We start from the raw sequence: 5,791 nt of genomic DNA on the forward strand, positions 1-5,791 counted from the left end.
AGGTGCTTTTCATGTAATTTAATAAAAGAGTTAAAAAAGCGAATCTGTTTTATTCAGACATTGATCAAAAGCTCAATAATCAACTAAGCAAAGGCTCCTGTTCCGAATTCAGCCCACGTCTGATTGTCTTGTTTTGGCCAAGATCTGATCTTTGAATTAAGGGACTACACTGTCTGCTTTGTAATTCAAAAATACATACAAATGTCAAGTTTTTTGTAGATATAAAGGTGTTCTCTGTTTTCAAAGGATAGGTACTTAATTAGCATAATGATTTGGTATTGATTTTGTATCGTTGTATTATAAAGTTTGTGCTTTCTGTGTTTTTATCGTATTGTGAACTTATTTTTTAAACAAGTGCTTACAAAGGCAAACACGGCACACATCTGTTTATACCAGCGGTGAATTGTACATTTTTATTAAGTACAAAATACTGTGCACTTCTGGGAGTATAACAGGTTCGATATAAAGTGGCAAAAATATAAAAGGGGAAAATACCCCAGACTGCATGTAAAGCCCTCGTTGTGACTGTTTTAGATAAAATGGCGTACTATGCACGAAATGTTGCAGAAACACAATCTGATATTTTGATACAGGTAGGCCAGCGCTTCCAAAGCACAAAAATTCGTATTCTATATTCTGGTCGCTTGCAGATTAGAATGGCATATGTTTAGCAATAATATTATTTATGGTACCTGAAAGTTTCAGGTTGTTGCACAAAGCTAAGGTATGCGTATACGTGATCTGACAACTGGAATCAATTTCCTGTCGTTAAACTCTGTTTATTTTTAAGTTGAGGCCCAGGATCCAAATCTTCAGTTCTGATTTTTTAAAGTGATATCTTTCCTTCCTGTCGTGGAAGTCACACGATGTGAGCAATTGTTTTTTTTACGTTGCGATCCAAAGAGCCTCAGACGCACAGTCTAACAGTAACCAAACCAGAATGGATTCTGCTGGGAGCCGGGCTGAGCTCATTCTCACTCCCTGTGCTGAAAACAGAATTAGCTCTTCCCCGAACATCGTCTACAGATCACTTGTGCGCTTTTAACCTTCTCGCAGCTACGGGCGAGACTGACGCTCATGATATGAAGGCACCCGCTGGAACACATTCTCTAACTCTCACAATCGCGACAGACTTCGCTTTTTAAAAAAAAAGTAGATATAGCCCTGAAAAAAGCATTAGCTTTATCAGTTTTTACATTAATCTATTTTGAATCAAAGTTTGATTTTTTTTATTGCATTTTACATTATAATAATAATAATTATCATCATCATCATTATTGCTTACACTTATATAGCGCTGTTCTGGATACTCCACTCAATGCGCTTTACAGGTAATGGGGACTCCCCTCCACCACCACCATTCTCCTGAATGATCACAGGACCTCGGTTTTACGTCTCAGCCGAAGGACGGCACCTGTTTACAGTTTAGTGTCCCCGTCATTGTACTGGGGTATTAGGACCCGCATGGACCGCAGGGTATGCACCCAGCGACAGAAACCAGACGTGTGTCGGGCTCGGCTGTGAGCAGGACAATGACGTCACGGGGACAAAGTAGAGGAAATCAAAACGGTTCTATAAAAGACCTGTGTCAGCTGTTGGTTTGCAGTCTGGACTCTAAATCCTCCGATCCGATTTTAAATCTCTCTAATACCTGAGCGGCTTCTTCCGAGTATTTATTCGTATACTTATTAGTAGTATGAAGGATGTGACAAATTTATGATTTCTTGGAACAAAATGGTTTTAATTTGCATTCGAAATGAAGCGGAATTTTAGCGCGACACACAAACCCTTTGTCTTTTTTAGATAGTGATTTTTAAACAGATATAAATGTAGAAAACGTGTTTTATTTTAGCACTACAATAGCAGGGTCAGTGGCGTAATGAATAACGCGTCAGGACTTCCATCAGAAAATTATACTGTAGGTTGGACTGCCGTCTGGCTTGTTTCGTTTATACCACTTACATTCTTTTATATAAATGAACTCCACCTGAAAGCTATAGAACACACTTTAGGTAAGTTGTCTGCAGCCTCATGCGAATTTCAACAACTTACCCAAAACACTGTACTGTCTGGAGTTCAGCTCCAGCTCTGAACTCAATTGCAATGAAAAACCATGCGTAACAAAACTGGAGAACAGCTGAACTTGTGCTCAGTTTGGTGATGAGGGTTCAGAACTGTCCTTGTTGTAATTAGCACGAACTGCACAGGCTCTGAATCAGACCATGTCAATTAGTCTGATCAGTGTAGGACACGTTAATGTAGAATTATTAATAGGCTTATTAGTTAGTTAGTTAGTTCAGGTTTACCCACCTGAACTAATGTAGAATTATTACTTGGTCTGTCTCTTGTTTGTATATAAATGAATGTCTCTGACAACTTAATGTTAGTTTTACGATGTAGGTCAGGCGTTGACATATGCACGAGTATACGAAATGTCTCACTCCTGATTCAACTCATGTTCTATAGGAGATTGGCGATTCCTCCTGTTTTTCATACAACCATATCAGAACAGAAGCCCGTGTCACCCAGCTGTGATTCAAGATCGACTCGCATCTTTATCCCTTTTTTGTTCATGATCATTATTTTCTTTAGTTATGATCAATATTGAACTTTTTTTAAATGAAATGACAATAATCAAACATGCAGGCAGATTTTTGAAAAGTATTCGGAATTGACAGGGTGCCCCTTTGGAACAGTCGTCAGAAAATGTGAGAAAATGAAAGTTATGTAAGCTCTCACACAAAGCATTGAAGATTGGAATCTGAGTGTAAAAAAGCTACCCGTCTCCCAATGATAGGCAGGGATACACACCATGACTCAAATAGACTCAGCGAACTTTAACACCTATGATATTACGAGTGCTTTGCACGTGTCGAATTTCAAGAAGGAACTACTACAACAGTTGTGGATATAATTCATTACCACCGGCAAAGTCCAATACCGGCAACTTCTGAAAAAATAATGTTCACTCATGGAATTTGTTCTTTGAACGGCTGGCGGGAAAATTCATTTATACTCCTGTTGCACCCTCAGCTGAAACATGTTAAAATAACAACGCAGATTTGTTGGAGAACCTGACAAGAATTATTGGGTTAGCACTGTATGTATTCTGGTATATTTACTTTAATTTTAATATAAATGAAAACATGCATGCTGTATAATCTATTGTAATTTTAAAATATGTTAGCTGAGGATGCGAGGGGGGCTATTATACCTTGTGAAACACGCAAGGAACTGTAAAAAAGGCTGGTATTTGAAAAAAATTGGCGATCACAAGAAAACCACAATTTATTTGGTATTATCATCAATATCCTTCAAAATCTATGTTCAAATGAAGGATTTAAAGAAACTATGAAAAAAGCAACAGTAATAGCAGAGGATTTTGATTTTTGCTCTTCAAGTCAGTAGATCGACGTAGAGTTGCGCCCCTACAAACAGCACAAAGGATGAAACCCACCTCTTTCGTTATTGCTATGTTTGTGCCGGTGAAAGTAGCATTTGTGCTATTGAAAGCATCTCGGAAGATAAAGTTGCAGTCACTTCCACATGTCATGATATCATCGGACGACAAGAGCTGAAGCCCCCCAGTCCAAGCCAGGAATGTGAGGAAGACAGACATGGAGGAAGGTAGTGTGGCCGAGTGGTCTAAGGCGCTGGCTTTAGGCTCCAGTCTCTCTGGGGGCGTGGGTTCGAATCCCACCGCTGCCAAATGTTAGTGTTTTAAGACCTGCAATACGACCAGTAAAAGTGCTTTTTGTTAGGCTGCAGGAGGTGTTTAGAGATAGACTTTCTAAAAGATAGGCTAAACATCAAGGCAGAAAAAATATTTTGTTTTCTCAACAAAAATTCTCTTTGGCATGTTCAGCTTTATGTAGGGAACAACATCTGCCAAGATCACTTTTGAGGCAGTGCACATGATAGTGTACCGGCAAGTACAGTACATTCAATATTGGCTGTGGTGGTGAGCTGCTTTTGTCTGTGAAACTTTTAATTCTTCACGCCGAATCGTTGGCAGGGGTAATAGCTTATCTTTGAACAGAGCGCTCCATCAGAAATACTTTGTTCGTGCTCAAAAGAGATCAGAGGATTAACTTCATGAATTCACATAGCATACCTTACAGGAAAGATTTAAAAGGGGAATTGATTGTGCTACCTGATGTTGTTCCTGTGGTTTCTTTGGATACAAAGGTGAATGTTCTTTGATGTTCTGCTAGAGTATCCACTGGGTGGGTTTTATCGATTAGCTCAGATAGGTCATCAGTGCTCCGTCTCCGGAAAATAATCAGCACTGTTTTTTCCTGTGCTGTCTTTTAAAACATATAAGATCACGAGTTTACAGATTTCTCCAAATAACAACTATACATTTTAACCCAGCGGTTAGCATTCCTTCAATCCAATAGTTTTACTCTAGGTTAAAAGCAGCGCAATATACAGAGAGATGATATTCAAATATTTCAACGTTCTGTTGGATTACCTGTATGGAGATATCGCTCAGAATTCCTAATATGATTTTGAGTTCAGTTTTGCTTTACTACTTTCAGAGTCTTATATTGACCTTGAAGCAGAGAAGTGACATAATCACAAATAGTCTTATTAATATTTCAGTTAAATCTTTTTTTCTGTAGTAACATCAGTTGATATTAATATTAGTCCTGATTTATAATTTTTTGTCATGGTTGATCTTAAATAATTTTGTAATTAGTTTCAGTTTTGAAAAATCATGCAGAGAAGCTACCAAAACTGGTATAGTTCATATAATGATTAATGCAATAGCAGCATTTTGGGTTGAAAACAAAAAGTATATCTTGGTATGAATCCTAACACTTCATAGGCAGCGTTCTAGGACTTCTCGCTTCAGATAAAGTTGTCAATACATCATAGATTTCTACTCAATCAATATCAGCAGTGTTATCACTACCGAACGCTAAATATAGATCCTGGCAATACTTCGTGAGATCTTCGTAAGAAAATCCCAAATACTACGGAAGGAATCAAATTTATATGTTTCTTTGGATCGAGAAGATGATCATTATGAGACTCAAAACATGCCTGTCTTTTCTTTTTTCGAGGACAAATGGATTATTGAGGTGTAAAGATGGGTTCAAAACCAAAATCACCTGCTATCGCTGCTGTTTCTTCAAATCCTTCAACTGATCATCAATATCGAGGAATAATATATAGTTTCTTCAAATCCTTCAACTGATCATCGACATAGAGAAATAATATTATACAATTGTGGTTTTCTGTTAATTGCCAATTTGACTGTAATTACATCTTCGTTTACAGATGTCTTGCATGTATCACAAGGTATAATAGTCGTCGTGCGTCCTCAGTTAAAATGTACGACAAAAGTACAACATTTATGGTTACATCCATATTAAAATGAAGGTAAATATACCAAGATATTAAAATACAATTGTACAGTCCTAACTTAATAATGCCTGTGAAGTTTTCCAACAAATCCGAACTGTAATTTTGAAATATTATAGCTGAGAATGAAAAGAGAGTACAAAGATCAAATTCAATGAGTGAAAATGCACCAGTAGTTCTCTAAACTGAGTTTCTTCCCTGAAATGACTTGCTTGCGAAGCACCAAGCAGCCTTGAACGGATCGCGGAAATCAAATATACAGTACAGATGGATTCAGAGTGTGCTTTCCAACTTTTGTGCAACAATTACCTTTGATAGGGTGGAGTTGTCTTCACAATCTGGGTTAAATAAAAAGGAGTGACGTCAGTGTTAAACAGCTTTCCTTCTTGGAGAACAACGGTTGTGTTCCATATTTCTAATT

The 5,791-nt window shown here is 37.6% G+C and overlaps 1 non-coding gene across 1 annotated transcript; it reads left to right on the plus strand.

Moving 5' to 3' along the window:
- Positions 1-3,626: 3,626 nt before the first annotated feature.
- On the plus strand, positions 3,627-3,708 carry trnal-uag (transfer RNA leucine (anticodon UAG)). Its single transcript has one exon. It is a non-coding gene; the product is annotated as a tRNA-Leu (tRNA).
- Positions 3,709-5,791: the final 2,083 nt, after the last annotated feature.

The sequence above is a fragment of the Lepisosteus platostomus genome, chromosome 5, assembly GCF_059453375.1.
Source record: "Lepisosteus platostomus isolate fLepPlt1 chromosome 5, fLepPlt1.hap1, whole genome shotgun sequence".
Taxonomy (NCBI): Eukaryota; Metazoa; Chordata; class Actinopteri; order Semionotiformes; family Lepisosteidae; genus Lepisosteus; species Lepisosteus platostomus.